Below are 18,562 nucleotides of genomic sequence, written 5' to 3' on the forward strand. Positions count from 1 at the left end.
GTCCATGGAAATTAAAGAAATATTCAAAGTGGCAACAACCTCTGCCCTGCTCTATTGCGAGTGATGCTTCCTCTTTGGAATGCAGACATTATTCATGCCTTCAAAGGGAGGACAAAATATCAAATGCAGGTTTTGAACCGCTCTTCATGCTTTCCATTTGGAAAAACACATTTTTCAGTGTACAGGTGTGTTTTTCACTTTATTATAGAAACCGCTGTGCATTTGTTATGCATGTATTCCAGCATAATTTGCTAACTACAGCTATGTAACTGCTGTTGAATAACCAGGAAAGCTACCCTGAATGCCCTAAGCCTTTGTAAGCCAAAGCAAAACCTGAAATTATGATGTCAGATATAATTAAGTAAATATATAGTGTTTATTTTGCAAATAAAATAACAGAAACATATTTGGCTTATAAGGATGCCAAGGGAAATTAACAGCCATCTGTAGGCCTGCTTCTGCGAACACGTGGCATTAGTCTTGGCATTAATCGTTGGGCTTCTTAAACATGAGGAGTATAAATGGCAAAAATACAGCTCAGCATTTAAACACCTTTTTTAACAGAACAGACGTGGCTATAAATCAATCATACAGGTGCAAGCAAACAAACATCTGTGCAAGGGAGAAATTCATTTAAATCATAATTTTCTATGCAAACACTTAAAAGAAAATTTCACACTTTTTTATAGATGTATATTTCTGTCAGCAAAGTGTACGTATACTATACTGCTGGTTGAATCTACTCATCACGTTGAAGCAATAGCTCCTTGCATGTACAAACAATACCAAACATAAGCATGCTCCATCGTAAATCCCATCCTTTAACCAAAGGCAAAGCAACACCGGGATGGGAAGTTGGTTGTTCATATGCATTTTTGAGTCTGATATACCATGGCCAAACTTTTTTCTCATTTTGCAGATTGGGCTCATTAAGGAAATGAAGTGCAGTTCCTGAATATAGAAAAGGAAAAGGACGCAGAACAATTTTTGGGCCCCCTGGGATTTGGGATATTTCAGGACGCCAGCCGGCCCTGGCTGCACGCCGAGGCACGCAGTGGTGCAGAGCACCCTCTTGCAAAATCAGCGCTGCGGCCCGTGCGTGTGGCTGAGGCCAGCCTGCTTATCAAAACCCAGCAAAAAGCAGTTAATCTGGCTTAGTTATCAGCATGACTTCCTCTCCAGCAGGGCTGCGTTTATTTAATCTCAGGAACAAGGCAATCCCAACAAATGAAGGGCTCTGTGGGCTCTAAACCCACCAATTTCCGCCATCTGAATGAAACTGAAAACAGAAATTAAGGAACAGAGGGTGGAAAAAAAGCACGCTTGTTTTCCATTTAAGAGTGAGAAAGAGAAACCATCCCACTCAGCCTTTAGGATTTAGTCTTTCTTTTTCTTGTTTCCTTCTGAGAAGAGGCCGGTGCTGCTCAGATGGCACAATGGCGTTTGTTGGTTTGCCTGGGCCTGGTTGGCCCTGGCCTGGTCCTTGATAAGGCCACTACTGCTGTCTGCTCAGCACCAGTCCTTAACTATTCACAGCTTGGTTCTTTTCAGGAGGAAAAGAAAATCCTAATCTACGTAATTGCAGAAAAAAATCCATATATTCAAAAACACTTTTCAGACTGAGGCTAAGGTAGGACGGTGAGACAGTAAGGGAAAGCACCGGTTAGGCAACCGGCTTATGTAAAATTGCATATGGAAACCTCAGACCACTTCACCCATGAACATGCCTTGTCCTCCTTATCCTGCGTGTCCACCCTGGCCAGCAGTGTTGTGAGGCGAGCAGCAGCCAGCAGCACCTGCCAGCAGGAAGCAAACCCTGCCTGTTCATGCCCCACCACACAAGGACAGTGGTGTTGGGTGCGCGTGTCTTCCTGATCCTTGCTTTGTGGATGAATTTATTGCATGGTGTCAACATTCAGAGTAGCTCAGAAAGCAATACTATTCCCTGACCAGAACAGGAGGCCAAGACCGAAATGTTGCCACCTGAGGGCTGAGAATGGAAGAAGAACAGACCCATCTACCACAAACCTGCAGTTTCTCCACCCTTGGAGACCTTCAGGAGCTTCCAGGCTTCACTTGGGACTGTGAATGTAAGGGGATGAGAGAGAGGAGGTGGGCAGCTCCATGTGTAGGACAGTCTCACGCAGCTGAACCGTAGCTGCCCAGAGTAGCAAAACACAGTAGCTGCTAGTGGACTGTCAACTGATGGGCTGCTGAGGTATGCTGTCTGCTTCGGTATAAAGCAAACCAAGAGAAAACAGCTTTAAAGCACACAACTGGGCACAAAAATCCTCATGCTGGCAGATGGAGTGGCAACAGTGTCCACGCTGCAGAGTTGTGCTGCGCATTCCAGCAGCACCTCGTGTGCTGAGGGCTTGTTTCACAACCTCACATGCCTCTAGCTTGAAAGGTCAGGGTGCACTGCCGTAGCAGAACTATTTTGGACAAGTGTCTCCTTGTCTAGAATATTTGGCTTGGCAAGTTGAGAATTTACTAAGCCTAAAAGAACACTTGGCTCAAGAAAGAAAGAAAGGGAGGAAGGAAGGAAGGGAGGAAGGGAGGAAGGGAGGAAGGGAGGAAGGGAGGAAGGGAGGAAGGGAGGAAGGGAGGAAGGGAGGAAGGGAGGAAGGGAGGAAGGGAGGAAGGGAGGAAGGAAGGAAGGAAGGAAGGAAGGAAGGAAGGAAGGAAGGAAGGAAGGAAGGAAGGAAGGAAGGAAGGAAGGAAGGAAGGAAGGAAGGAAGGAAGGAAGGAAGGAAGGAAGGAAGGAAAGAAAAGGAAGAAGTTACATAAAAAATATCTGTGGATAATTTTCTGCTAGTACTCAAAAATTCTTGTTGCACTCAGCCATCCGTGGGGCTGACACATTTTGGAGGTATCTGTCACAACCAGAAAGAACTAACAGCACTAGCTTTCCTTGATATTTATACTGCAGGGAAGATTGAAGGAGGGTGAAGGAAGAAAAGGGACAACATAATAAGAACTTTCTCCTTTTCATGTGTGCAAAAACGTCTTCTGGACAGCGTTTAAAATATCGGTGAAAACACTCGTACACATTTAAGTGGGTTAGAAGAAAAAAAAATAAAAATGAAATGTTCTCATAAAAGCAAACTGAACTTGGAGAGACAAAGAAGGAGTATTCCCACCTGAAATGAAAACAGCAGGAGAGTTGTGGAAAATGAGTTAGTAGTTGGAATGTGTTAATTGAAATAAAATGAGCTATTTCTGGTATTTCTATCAGAGGGGAATATTATAAATGTCCTTACTGTTCCAAAAAAAATGACACTTTGGGGAACAGCGGGCTTAATTTGGGTATGTTCTTCTACATTTAGAGTACCCGGTGTATCCACTGCCCTGCCACAACAGCTTCTCCTTCTGCAAGGGTCTGATAAGCTGTTGTGCTGTTGACAGGCAAATGTTGTTCTTCACTTTACTTGGCTTCACCCCCATCCCATGCACCTTGACCTTACAATATGCTGGAGAAGCTGTGTGCTGTCAGTGGGTTTACGCAAGACAAACACTTCACTAAGTTCCTGTGCCTTGGAGCAGAAGCAGAGCTGCTAACACCTGAAATGGTGCCGTAAACACATCTCTCAGTATACACATACAGCCAGAGGAATATTCGGTGGTGCTTTATTTAAAAATGCATGCTATAAGTTAAATACCATCACATCCGTACAGCACAGAGGTGAGATTCATTTCGACTTGTCAAACTAGAAAAAATCAGCAGCTGAAACTCCTGGAGTAAATTGCATTAGCATTTCCCAGTCCTGATGAGTGATACAACTTAAAAACCATGAGTTATCTATTAGACCCACTTTCCAAAAGCAGTGATAGGATTCTGAATCCTGCAATTATTCAGTAAAGCTCCATTTCTGCTGTCATATCATTTTGGTGGCTATTTCCATAATGAGGTGGAAAATGTGAAAACAAAGATTTTCTGGTATTTTTCACCACGCAATATGTTCATGGCCAAACAAACTATTTTGTGTGGAAGTAGTTCTTGGCTCCGATGACCACTCACATAACATTAACGCCAGCTCATTCCCTTTGTGTGTGGCAACAAAAATGACATGACAGGCAGGCATGCATAGTCGCTGCCTGGGTGCACAAGGCAAAAATCAGCCTAAACTATGAACTTGTGACAGGATGGAGATGTAAACCAGCAATACCATTGGCTAATCACTCTTGGAAAAGGCTGTGTGAACTAAATGCCCTGATGAACCAAACTTGGTGTGAATCCCATGCGTGCTGCATCCCAGGCCACCTTCTTCTCAAGGAAGGCAGGATGCTTTCTGCTTGTCGAAGTAATATCCAGGTGTCAGTGTCAGCAGATGGATTTAATTCACACACATTAAAGAGGGGCAGTTTTGCAGAAGTGTGCCATTGAAAACGCCCTAAGGCACCAAATGAGACATTTCAGAAGAGGATGAGAGTGCTCTGCCAATCTGGGAACACTCGGTGTTCATAAATCTCCCTGGCTGCTGTTGTTCCCTCTGTGGAGATGGAACTAGGATGTCTCCCTCCCAGCTCCACCTGGTCTTCAGGTCTCCCTTGATCATGCAAGTGCCATGTAGAGAGCCACACTCATCCCATGCTGTCTGAGCCAGGCTTGCTTGTGAATCCCTCAGATGACAAGTATTTTGTTCCTCTGCTTGTTGCAGTACACCAGCCCTTCTCTGAGTCTTGCTCAGCACTGAATCCACCTGTCCTCAAACGTGCCAGCCAGCAGACACCTCGTTCTTGATGTCTCAATGGGCCTCAGGCAATCCTGCTAATACTTTCCTCTTCTTCAGACGCTTTCCTTCCTCTTAGAGTCACCTTATGCAACCATTCCTGCCAGGGAGGAGTCGTCAGGAGGTGGCTGTGTGGCTCCTTGGTTGTGCTCCAGCGATCTCTGGCTCCCACATGGATGCTTAAGGGAGTTCATGGGAGCGATGTACATGGCTCAGCCTCTGCTGAAACCTTGCCTTGCTGTAGCTGTAGCGTTTCACAGGTACTTAACATACAGTAGTTTGTGGCTATAGTATAAGGCATATGATATTTACAAGTAGGTCTACCTAAAACACAGTAGTGAAGATAAAATCCTGAATCTTCACGCCAACTTTTGTACTAACTTGGAGGGACAGCCCTGCAAATTGTGTAGGTGCTAGCATCCCTCTTATACTGCCCTGACAGACAGAACTCTGCCAATCCTTGCTCTAAGGATTGTAATTCTGAGCTGCTAGCACAGTGATTTCAGAAGTAGTGGAGCAGGGGGCAGAAATAACGTTATTAAGTCAGCACAGCAGCTCTACAGCACATCAGAAGGGAATGCATGTCCTGGGTTTGGCTTTACAATGTAGCTTAGACTTGAGAGTGTTTTGGAGAACACGTTTAATTCTTCAAAACAAGACAGAGTAAGGACAATTCAGATGTGGTGAAAGGAAAACAGTGTCCATGCTGTCACAGTCCTAGGGATTTTCAGTACTCCTTTGCTGCTGCTGTGAAGGTGAACAAGCTTAAGCAGAACATAATCTCAGCATGGGCTGTCAGCCTAGTCACCATCCCCTGAGGAAAATGTGGTGAGGCAAAATGATGTCACAGTCTTGATGTGTTGGCTAAATGCATATTAAAGACTGCAGCATTTGCTTGGTCTTTGTTTAAAACACAGAAAGGAAACAAACAAAAAGCAGCAGGTACATTCACTGGATGTGGTGGGTTTTCTTCTCCAACATCGCTGCAGAATAAGTTAGTTGCATTGCTAGGACAGCTAACAGTTACCTTTTTAGCCCCTTGGTCTTTACCAATGAAACCAACGATGCTCCAGGTGCCTAGATCATGTGCACAGCTAGCAAAATCAAGTGGCATCTTCTGCAGGTGTAGACTTTTGTCACAGAAGAAAGTCACTAAAGATGGATAACATGAAGAGGAGGAAAGGAGTACTGTGATTACTGCCAGATGAGAGTGCCCCAGGTAAGCCAAATATTTCCCAATTTGACAGCCAGCAGGAAGACTATACATAAATTTTGTACCAGATGGAAACTCACCACTAGCCACACCTAATTATTTCTAGGGACAGACATCGACAGCTCTTCATCCAATAACTGTTGGTTCACCATGCCTTATTAACACAGAGACTTCAGATCCAGGTACGTTTTGACACAGGCTGACTAACAACCACATAACATACATTAACATTTTCAAAAGCTTTGGGATCACATTCCTCTGTTGAAAAGTTACGACAGATTGACACAAACAGTGCACTGCCTGACTTCTGTCCAACACAAACAAATAGCTTGTCTTTCTACTGTGAGCAAACTCTACTGGTATAAGAGCGAAGTTGGCTGATAGTCCTAAAGTGTCTGGAAACTCAACCAATCATGGTCTCCTTGAATATCAGGATAGTAAGGAATATTTTGTATTAATTTTCTGTCCTACTTTTATGGGCTATTGAGCTCTGCCAAAATCCCCAAGAGTTTATACAATTCATTATTCTACAGGAAGAGAATAGCATAGGTAGATTAAAGTCAGTGGAGCTACGGAACAAGTGTTATAATGACAAGCTGAACCACTTTTTAATATATCCATCCAGGAGGACTATTGTGCTTATTTTCAGCTTCAGCATGTGATCTGTCCCAGTGACTACCACAGTATTAATCTGTGCACGTGCCTAGAAACTTTGGTGACCCACCTTGTGGGTTAGGATCTACTCAGATACACAAAGATGCTGACTCCTGCACTGTGCTGATGCTTGCCAGTCTCACTACTCTAAAAGTCTGCTCTAACTTGTGCCTCTGTATGGCAATAAGACATTACCATCGCAGTAAGCCACCCTTTCCACATGAACACTGCTTCCTTAAATATCACAGATACAAAATTATTTGGTCCTAACACTGAGCTCAACTGGATCAGAAGCTAAAAGTCTGTTAAGAACCATGGTGTGGTTTAGGATCAGTGCATGAACAAATCCAATCCCATATCTAGCAAATCTTTTCTGATATATGTTACATATAAAAACCTATTTATTCATAACTTCATGCCCTTGGCTACTGAATCATTCACATTGACAGCCACTAAGCACTAAAATAAAGAACAGGTCCTGCCTTGTCTGCAAGTAAAATCTTGGGACAAGCATTCAAGCACAACAGCTCATTAAGCACATACATTTACGAATTCAAACACTTGCATTGTTATACTTTGTGAATTCAATGCCACAAAACACATCAGATGCCTCTGTGCCTGTTGAGTCCTTTATTAAACCAATCCAGCAACAAAGTGAACGTGTTGTTCCTTTTCTCAGCTTATTTCCATCTTTTCAAGAGCAGATCGGGATGCTGCCTTAAAATCCAGTCTTCCAGTCCCAGACACTGTGCTCAGGCATCTTCCATAACTAAAGAGATTAGTCCCAACCAAGGATAATCCCAATCGATTAGGCCTATTAGCACAGAGCTCACTCTCCCCCATCCTTAATTACAGCAGAAATTTCTCCTTTGGACTGAGTGGAAAAGTACAGAGCTCTTCTGTTTGGGCCAGGAATGACGGCATTTTGAATGCCAGAAGGCTGCTGTACCATCTGAGCAGAGCCCTGCTTCCCTGCAAGTTGTTTGTTGGGCTGAGGATGCAGGGGATCCATTATTAAAGACATCTCTTTGAAAGCAACTGAAGGAGATTATAATGCTGCAGTGGACAGGAAAGGAAGAAGGAAATAGGAGCGAGGCCAAATGATGACAGTCCCGTCCCTGGAGGTCTGTTTGTGGCACTAGCTCAGGGGAAGAAGCACGCTGTGAATAAGTGTCACGAGCAGATCCTGGTCCCCAGGCAGGGATTCCTGCCCATCCCAGCAGGAGCTTGCAGGTGAGCCAAACGGGGAGCTGGGGGTTTCCTGCGAGGCGCGTTTCCAGCACTGCTGCCTCCAAGGGCCTTTCCCAGTACCACATTAGATGGGGACCAAAGCACACAGAGGTCTTGCAACCTCTGCTGATGTTATGGCCCCTGGGAAAATTGTGGTTAACTCATTCAATTCAGAAAAACCTTGAAGCCTTTCTAAATTGTAAGAGGAGCAGAGGATGTTCCTGTCAACCCCATTCAACCCCATAGTGAGGGAGTAATGAGGGGACTTATGATTACCTTTCTGAGCTTCTCCCCAAAAGCCTTGGGACAGCTGAAGTCTAAGACCTAGGATACTCTGTTTTCTTGGGGAGGTTTTGTTTTTTTTTTAATTTATTTATTACTTTGTGATTTTTTTTATTGCCTGCTTTAGGAGTGTGATGCCCGTGAGTTTGGGAATTAGCTGTTCGTGGTGCAGGAATATGCCCACTTCAGCCATACTGTAGATGGGAAGGAAAGCCTTAACCTGTACTGCCTAAGTGCCCATGTTCTTGGTGGGGGAGAAAGCACAGTTTCTCCAATCCTTTTTTTTTTTTTCTTCTTTTTCTTTTTTTTTTTTCCAAACCATAGCAACAAGACAGGAGGGATCTGAAGGGCAAACCTGCTTTAGAGGCACACACAAACGTGTGGCTCTGCTGATCACAGACACTTTGAAGAGGCTGAGCTTTGTGGGCAGCTCAGCCACTGATGCAAACACATGGGCTCTAGCTGGATGTGAACTCCAGAGCTTCACGGTTATTGGTCTTGACAGTTTGCTTGATTCGGATGCAACACAAGATGAGTGCCAAAGCGTACACAAATTCAGGTGGTCAGAAGCCCACTGTACTCTGCACATGTATTCCCAAATCCAGCATTGCCAACAGGGTTCCCAGCAGAGCACATGCACATGCCTTGGTGTGAGTGCCAGACAGCACGGGCACCTTCATTTTATACCATCTTGGCAACGTACAGCACTTTGCCAAAAGTGGCCAAGTGATGTTCCAGTGCATCAGAGCACTTCAAGACTCTAGCCAGTTCTTTGGCAGAGGACCAACAAATGACATGAGCTTGTTAAACATGTTTTGTAGAGATTCACTCTCCTGACCTCGCTGGCTGTTCCTCCAAGAGGGGTGGGAGGTTGGTCTTGGGTTGCTGAACATGAGATGAATGTCCTGCCATAAAACAAGCCATAAATACACAGTTCTTCCACAGTGATGGTTCTGTGGCCAAGTTCCAGGGAATAACTCTAAAGAGCGTGCTAGAACTGCTCTCTAGTCAGCAGGCTTGAACTGCTGTGATGTAGAGGACATCTACCCATGTAGAAATTTTCCTCCTCAGTCCAAAACAGCTTAGCATTTTGTTTTTCAGTGTGATGCAAATGGTAATGAAAAGAAGAGGACCCTTTCTGAGCTCAGTGGATTTCAATCCAGTTACCATGATAGTTGACTATCTGGATTTAAGCAAGTTTTCTTTCTTCCACAATTAAATGACAATTTTCTGCTATGATCCACAATACTTGGGATGAGGCACAGAAACTGTGCAGTTACCAGAAACATTCTGAGATTTAGGCAAACTCACATTTATCAGTTCCACTTCCCATTTATTTCTGTTATTGCCATTCCTCTGAGTTATGAGACTGTAGTAAAAGGCTCTGCACAAAGGCAAAGCAACAGATCTGCCCTGATGAAAATCTCACAAGTCAATGACTGGGTCTCTGTTTCATAGTTGTTTACTGGTAGACAGACTATAACAAATTAAATAGACAATATGCCTCAGTAGGAGACTTCCCCACTGTGGTAAATAACAGTAAAAAGCAGAGGACAGATCAATAGATGAGAGAAAGTCATTGATCACATAGGTCTTGCTGATGGCTCCTCAGAAGAGGCTGCTATTGGAGCTGCTTAGGAATTCTCATCCGAAAATGACCATTCATTCAAACTCAATTTGTTACAAAAGAATCAGTGCTGATTCAATTTTTTCTATACTTAAAAAATAATAATTAAAAAAGGTTTTTATCTCAGTATTTTGTAAGAGTAGGTAGAGTAGGTATTAGTGCCTAATTTAGAAATGATGTTTTGTTTGGAAATGTGAGTTCATTGAAATTAATTAAGGAACATTACTTGAAACTGAGACACTTCAAAACTACTAAAATGAAAGCATTTCTAGGTGGCCTGATATTTCACTCTATGCTTCCAACCACTCTCTGATATTTGACTGAGGATGCTTTCCAAAATGCAGACTTTGGAAAGAAAATGTAGACAACTAGATTTTACTTTAACCACAGCAAAAGAAGAAAAGAAAGAAAGAAAGAAAAAAAAAAAAAAAGATTCCCTATCAGTTCCGATTATTTGAGTGGTAAATAAAAACAAAGTTTACTTGCTCTTTTTGCTGTTTTTACAAGTTGAGGCACCCACCAGACAGTCAAAAAAAAAAAAAAAAAAAAAAAAAACAGCTCGGAAAGCAGATGTTTTCATTTTCAGTTGGAGCTTGGAGGCATTCAATTGAAATTCCACAGAACAGCCAAGCAGTTAGCATCACACTTGCTATCGCACTGGAAAAATGTGAATTAGAATTACACATATATCAATTCATTAGTGTGTTTGAAAGAAAACAAATACACAATAGTTACTCACTGGAGTCTAAATGCAATTGTCACTAATCACAGTGAAGAAGAGAGATTAGGAACTTCACAGTCGCAGAGACAAAAGGAATGATGTGCTTCTCAGGCCAAAGGAAAGGTGATAATATGTCTTTATCAAAAGACTTTGAGACATAATAGCTGCATCACTATATTTGTCTCATTGAGAGTAAGCATAAAGAGATATACCTAGTTTCAAGCAGGCTTTTGCATGGAGGCTGAACATTTTTCTATTACATGGATTACTGTAGAGTGGAAAAGTGGACTCAGGCTGTACATACAGAAGTTGATGCCCTATGTCTGAAAAGCCCTGCAATATCAGTTGTTCACTTTCTCTCGTCTTAGGCAGATGTTACACCTGCTAACTGCTGCTAAGGATATGAAGCACATTCTCTTGAAAAATAAAGCAAAAAGATGAAATAAAACAAAAAAAAATTGTCCAAAAGTACGACTGAACACATCAAACATGATTAACAAAGTTATGCAGGTTCTAAAAGATTTGCTGAAGATGCCCCTTCTCAGCTTGCAGTCGGAGGTGGATGTCAGCCAATTTAAAATCGGGCTGCTTGCATTTGCCTGATCCCCTTTACTTATTCTGATGTTCCTTTCAAGCAATAAAGAAAGCTGCTACTGTGGTGGAATGATCACGTTTTTCATGGGGAGGCAGGAGAAAGAGATTGCAGGTAGCATTTCCTTTTCTTTTTTTTTTTTTTTTTTTTTTTTTTTTTGTTAAGCTGTGATAACCTTTGTGATGCTCAAGTTTTCATGGAATCACAGAATGTTTGAGGTTGGAAGGGAGCTCTGGAGGTCCCCTGCCTTTGTTCATTTTATGATTTCTACAGGCATGGGGCAGGCACATGGGATGCTAGGGGACAGTTATAACAGCATCTTAAAAAGTACAGAAATGACTAAAAATAGCTGTATATGGCAGATTTTATCACCTCTCCAGGAAAAAACTCCTGCCATCTTGATTCAAACTATCTTCTGACAACACATCTTTATCTGTCTTCATCTCAAATTTTATTAGAAGTTTGCCAGCGGGTCATTCAGTATTTAAAAGCAGTGAATTACAGAGTAGGCACAGTGCAGCATCACATGCCTGCACTTTTTTCCACTTAACACCTTCCCCTCGTTTTGGTACCTTTTCTTGCTCATGTACACATCCTATCCAATTTATCACAGTGTCCACTGGTGCATAGTCAGCAGTGGATTTCACCTTCTGGATATTTATTTTTATGCAGAATTCACTTTCAATTAGTTAAAGAAATAGGAAAGTGTTGAATCATCTGTCATACGTTTACAGAGCGCACCAAGTTGTTCCGTTGAGCAAAAGGGGCTAAAGGGAAAATAAACATTCATCGAGCCAATGAATTTAAATTCCTTAAACTAAGGGCAAAATAAAAGTAAATCTAAATGTTCACAGTTCATCTTTTAGCAATCTCTCGTTCTGCTTCTCGACTAAGTCAACGTGCCCTTCTGTAATGGGCAAATGGGAACAAATTCCCAAACAGTTGGGAAGCAATCAAAGCATTTTGTATTTTTTAGAGAATGTTAAACTAAGATCCAGCAGGCAGTCTCTGAGTCTGACTGCATTCCCAGACACTCGGTTATCTTGCATGCTAGTAATTCAATAGACTGCTTATGAGACCGGCATCCACCAGTAAAGCCCCATGCTCAAACTACGTGCAGAGCTACATATTAGTTGCAAATCCTATTTATAGTGCTTTATCCATGCAGACTATCAGAAGCAGCTATCAGGGAAACATCCAGTCCAAAATGCATTCACCCATTATTTTGGCTGCTTAGGCACCATGATTGCTTCTAAATGTGCTAAGTCCCCTCTCTGGTTATTAGCATGCTTTATATAACCTAAATGATGCTCAGGTAATTTGCATTTGCTTGAATCAGACACTGTGCTCCCAGGAGCCTGGCACTGCATGCAGCACTCAGTACTTCCCCTCTGCAATCCCCCATCAAACGTCTCATACTCAATTTGACTGAGCAGTACGCTGCACCCCTTTGAATTGTGTTCTTATCTGGTTGAACATGCAGTGCCCCTTTCTTTAGCAGAAAAAAAGGCTCTTTGCAATATCAATATTTCAATTTTCAGTATTCCTTGGGTTCCTATAGAGTTAGATTTATTGCCTGTTGCTACAAGCTTTTTGTATAAAAGTAGATTGCTTTAGCAATTGCTGCTCTTCGCTATTTCTTTATTTAATATGCAGTTAAAATGCAAAAAAAATGAAACTGGGAATAAATGTACATTTATCATGTTGCTTACTGCTTTGGGTTCTTATGTGTATGTGTAGCTGTACATATAACAGACAAACCACTCCTTTGTGCACATTGTTTTGCTAATAATTGGCTATTGCATGTAAGCTACCCTATCTGAATGTGCAAATATTGTAATTGAGAGTCTGGCTCAGAAAACAGCATTTTTGAACTCATTCCTTTGACTTCAGGTCATATTTATCGCTTCTCATGAATCTTGTGGTAAATCCTTTTCTTTTCTTTCTTTTCTTTTCTTTTCTTTTCTTTTCTTTTCTTTTCTTTTCTTTTCTTTTCTTTTCTTTTCTTTTCTTTTCTTTTCTTTTCTTTTCTTTTCTTTTCTTTTCTTTTCTTTTCTTTTCTTTTCTTTTCTTTTCTTTTCTTTTCTTATGAAGATATGAAAGTTTCTGATTTTGAAACACAACACATAGCCTACCTAAGTTTTAAGAAGACCTATTTTATCTTCAGTATGTAGTTCGCAGTAAGTAAAGCATTTATAAATTTGTCTCTGACTAAGATGTTTTACAGACCCCTGGGGATGGAGAGATACTTGATCTATATTTTCAGCCACTTGTAGTAGTTACATGCTAGATAGTGCTCTTATAAAATATTGCATTATAGACACCTGTTTAGAAATCAATGCCAAAAGGACTGACTGTGGAGCTATTTAAAAGTTTTATGTGTTTACCTGCCTTCCATTGAAACATTGCTTTGCATATGAGGTGAAAAGTTACTTAAAATGAAGGCAAGAAATACTGAACTCATTTCACACTCCATTGTTCTTTGGCTTATTGCAACCTTGTAAAATTGTCATAAAAGCTTAGCAACTAAAAATCCAGTCAACTCTTCTTTATCAATATAATAAATGTTAATGAGGAGTGAAATGATATTATTTACTTATCCTCCCCTATGTGCAGGAGGCACATATTTACTTATCCTCCCCTGTGATATAACTATCTGCTGAGAATTTGCAAGGATGTTATACTGCCCCCATCAAGTTACTAATACTTCTCACAATCTTACCTAGAGATGACTGCCTTTTGACCTGGATGCTTCATTTTATTTCCAAAAATGTAGGTGCTAAAGCATCAAATTCTCTATTCTTTCAAACTTAGTGTGATCACTTCCAATGAACAGGAGTGTTTACACTACTAATGCCACTACTGAAATAAAATATTTGTTTTCAACTCACCTTAAATAAAAATATCTAGGCCTACACTGATGGCCATGTATTTTTCATTTTTAAACTATTGTGCCAATAATTTGTACCTCTTCAATGTTGTATCTCAAGTTTTGAAAAAGCAAATAATTGTCTGCTTACTCTTCTCCACCAATAGATGGCAGGTGATGCTCTAGAAATTTCTCCAATGGATACAGCATGAAATAAGAACATATAGAGTTCGCAAGTATACAGCTGGTTGTAAATCAATGCTCTCTGATACCTTTTGAGATGTGATCATAGTTAAGTCCTATCCCATTTACTTTGTATTATAAACCATAGCCAAAGTTTAGAAATAAGTACATTTTATATATGACTGTTCATTCCTATTTATTTTGTCCTATTCCATTAGGTCAAACAGAAGTTTTCATACATTGCCTTTCTGTCTCGGTTGGGAAGGTACTTGTCAGCACCGTGTAGCAGCTGCCACATTCACTCAGGGTCTTGGGACTGAGCTTTCTGTAATCAAACAAGAAAGCTCTGCATTCATACCCATGTCACAGATCATGCTGGCTGTAAGCTGGAACAGAATAGCTGCAAGCTTAAGCTTTGATTTCCAGTTCCATAAAAGCTAGAAAGATGAGAGAAAGATGCAGTCTGATGGCAGAGCCTACTACAATGCTAAGTAGGCAGAGCCTACCGCACTGCTGACTAGTTTAAAAAAAAAAAAAAAAAAAAAAAAAAAAAAAAAACAGAGTAAGGATGCTTATGATATGATACTGTATTTTTTCATGTATAACATATCGAAAACAAACAAACAAACAAACAATCAATCAATCCAGTTCCTTTCTGAAACACAGAATGCAGCAGGCATTAAACCTTGATAATATACATGCCAGGCACGGTGTTAAAAGTCACAATGAAGTGGTACAGAAAGACAGGGATTTTCTTCTGCATGTGCTATAATGATTTTAAAGACTGCATGTAATGCGTTGTAATCAATTAACTATAGGATTTACTTGAAAATTGAGTAGAGGCATGCATAAACCACATGGTTTGAAGAGTGCAAAGCACAGAAGGATACCTTTCACTTCTAGGCAATCTGCATTACTAAATATGCATTAGTTCTCCTGCAAAATGATCTTCTGCCTCGCCACTGCCCTGTTGTTATTGGCAGTCTAAGTATTGATGACTAAGTGACCATTAGCGCTCAGCTGGTTCTCGTATACATCACAGTAATTCCTCCAGGCTGACAGAATAGACAAATTTGCCTGCTCTGATCCCTGCATGGTAGCCTGGATGAATACTATTAGTCCAATCTATTCACTAATCCTTCCATTTTTATAAATTAATTTGATTTTGTGAGCTCCACTTCTAACTCTAACCCTTAGTGTGTTTTAAAGCTTCCACTGTACGGGCAACAGCAGCAAAACATGGATAAAACCCAAGGCCATCAAGAAGCATCAATGATCAAACACTGAACAACAAAGATCATGCAGCTGAGTCAGTGACTATTAATCACTCCCTGCCAGTGATGTTACAGAAGAGAAGGGAGGATGTCTGAAACTGCTTCAAATTAACAGCTCTGCAGTCAACGTGGGAAGTTTGGCAGCATATATAAGGACCAAAATAAAGTTGAGTTTAGGTGTGCAATTTAGGTGCCTTATTCCAGGCAACAAAGAGAAGTCAGCTGCCTGAATGCCCCTCAGCAGGAAACTCTGCCTAAGTAGGAACCTGAACTCCCAACCCTATCACCTCAGGCAAATGAGGCAGCATGAATGACCCCTTCAGATAATGCACATGTCACTGGAAAGGAAACAAATAAGGGTATAATTAACAAGCAACAAACCAACTGCCAGACCACAGTGTGCAAACCCAGCACACTACTGCTGAATTGCCAGTTAACATGAAGCTAAGCAGGATGTGATCTTGACCCTTAAATGACAGCACACGTTGCCACAACAGAATTTGTAAATATTCAAAGTGGCTCAAAGCTATGTATTTATGTATTTAGCTTGCTTTTGTTTGGAGCCTCACTCCCTTATGAGTAAACTTTTCATTCAAACCTCAATTGACAGCAACCTGTAGCCAGTGAAACTGCAGGGAAAGGTCTGTAAACAATAACTACTCTTTAGAGAACAAGCTGACCTTTATAGACATTAAACAAAACAAAAAGGGCTGATTGATGCTGTGCAGTACAAGCTCTCTGAAATATTAAAACCAAGAAAGTCATGGAAGGTTAGTTTATGAACACACAGTATGATATATTATGTCAGTGGGTGGTGGGGTAGGAAAGGGAAATGATGACTGGGTGAAGTTTTTAGGGAAACAAAACAAAACAAAACAACAACAACAAAAAACCACTATTCCTTGTCTGGAAAAGGAAAACCATGTAATGTTCTCTTCTATTAAATGGAAACAAAACTCAAACCTATGTTGTCTAGGGCAGGTCAGCTGCTAAAGTCTCCACGCCTCATTTTCAAATATTCAGATTATTAAAGTTAACTATGGTGTAATGTTTTTTAGAATAAGAAATATATTCATAAACTCCAATTATATAATTACTATTATATATAATTAATATATAATATATAATATATATATAATATATATATATTGTATATATATAATAATATACAATTATATAATTAGCCACAAACATGTTATTAATACTACGAAGAACAATGTAACCTATCTGTTTCAATCTGCCTGTGTCTTATCAGCCTGAACTACTGGCAAAGACTGCAGAATGTTGAACCCTGCATCTTTCTCTCTTTCCTCTGTTCCTTTTTAATTTTCTCTTCCCCCAGAAACATACAGGGGAAGGTAGTTTGACTCGAATACCTCTCTACCACTTTCTGGAATGGGATGGTTTCATGATCCAGCACATCAAGAAGGTCCCAGGTAAACCTTCCCTTTTCAGTAGACACTCCTCATTTTGCTGTGGGATGTTCAGGTGCAAAAGCAGACTTGTCCCTCCTATATGGTAGATGAAGGAGCTGTAAGCATGGTAGTCTCAATGCAATTGCTAGTGCTGGAACAGCTCTCTCACCAAGGAGCCCCAGGGCTGGTGGATAGAAGGTGGATAGAAGGCCCCTTCAGTTTCAATTGCTGCATTTAAGAGATCCAACACCTGCATTATAAAAGTCTGGGGGTGCAAGGACTGGTCAGGAACAGGGTGGGTGGTGATAGGACTCTGATGGCAGGTGAAGAACACAAAACCTGCTTACTGAACCCCTGAAGTACACATCAAGTGCCGTTATGGACTTTGTGAAGAAACAACCCCACAGGCTTAAAACTGCACAAGAGAGAGAAGCCTTGCAGATCTCTCTGTCCCTCTAGGGACAGTGTTTTCCCAAACTGCAGCATGCCAGTGGCAAACTCTGAAGCTTCCTAGCTTCTGCCCAGTCCCATGCATCAAACCTGCCTTCATCAAACACCCACAGCAGCAGGTCTCTAGGCATAGTACACCCAGTGCCCCTACCATAACTCGCTGCTTACTCAGGACTCGCTGGGAGCATGCCAAGAATACCAGGAGAATCGCTAATAAGCATGGTCTAGCACTGCAATTAACATCAGAGATCTAAAGACTAGGCATCCACAGAAATGGAGCTCATGGAAATGTGAGGCTCCTGGACTCTGCAGAGATGGCTACATGCTTTCAAAGCCCAAAAACTATAACTGGATATCCCCACCTGTTCTGCAAGCAGGGAGGAACCTAGGAGGTATACTTCTTTGCTTTGCCAGACCTGCAGGGGAAGCCACGTTGCTCTTCCAGCAGTGACAGGACACAAACCGTTACCTACAAACTCGTACCATAATTTCTCTGAAGTAAAAGGCACATCCCCACAACACCTTCCTGATACTGTAAACTAGGACATAACCACGTATTGAAAGCAGTGTCCAGAACAGGTACTTCAATACAGAAATATTTATGCCAAGAATGCTGTTATGACTCTGTTATGTATTATACACTTAAAATGCAGTTTCTAGAAGACAGCAAAAACAGCTTTTGACAGCAGAGCTATCTGGCATTAGAGCTATTTGAAATGCAGGATGACTTGGAGAAAGTTAAGGATCATACTGTGATCCTTCAAGTAATCTGCTGGAAATCTGAGGTGAAAGCCTGAGCTCACTGAAATCAAGTGGCATTTTGATTTCAGTGGGACAGCATCTCTCTTCTGTTTTTAAGCAAAAAACACAAATCACATACCTTTAAAAAAAAAATAAGTTAATCGTCAACATTACAGACTATTTTGCTTTAATCTGAAGCAAAACACTGTGCTAATGAAACATGGAAGTGCAAGTACATGTCTTTGGGTTGCCTGTTGGATAAGGTCTGAACAAAACCTGTGCTGAGAAGGGACTTTCCAGACAACTCCCAAAAGCAAATCTATGATCACATCATGAATCTACGGTAAGGGGACAAAAGAGGCTGGTGAAAGCAGTGGAGCAAAGTGTAAGGTTATCCAGGTAGAAGAGAAATGAAAAGTCATCCAACAATAAAAAATCACATTCAAAAGCTCAGCCATAATTGTTGATGTGAATAGATTTTCTACGATGCAGAGTTTGACAGGTGCTCAGGATTATTGCATATCAAGGAAATTTATTTTATTCCCGTGCACCATCCAACCCACTGCATAGTAACCCAT

General features: G+C 41.1%; 1 protein-coding gene across 1 annotated transcript in view; it reads right to left on the reverse strand.

The window, feature by feature from the left end:
* EPB41L4B (erythrocyte membrane protein band 4.1 like 4B) overlaps positions 1-18,562 on the reverse strand; it is a gene marked incomplete at both ends in the record, with an annotated part of 163,375 nt that overhangs the window by 6,595 nt on the left and 138,218 nt on the right. The window lies entirely within an intron of this gene.

This window comes from Netta rufina (genome assembly GCF_964035555.1).
Source record: "Netta rufina genome assembly, chromosome: 2".
NCBI classification, from domain to species: Eukaryota; Metazoa; Chordata; class Aves; order Anseriformes; family Anatidae; genus Netta; species Netta rufina.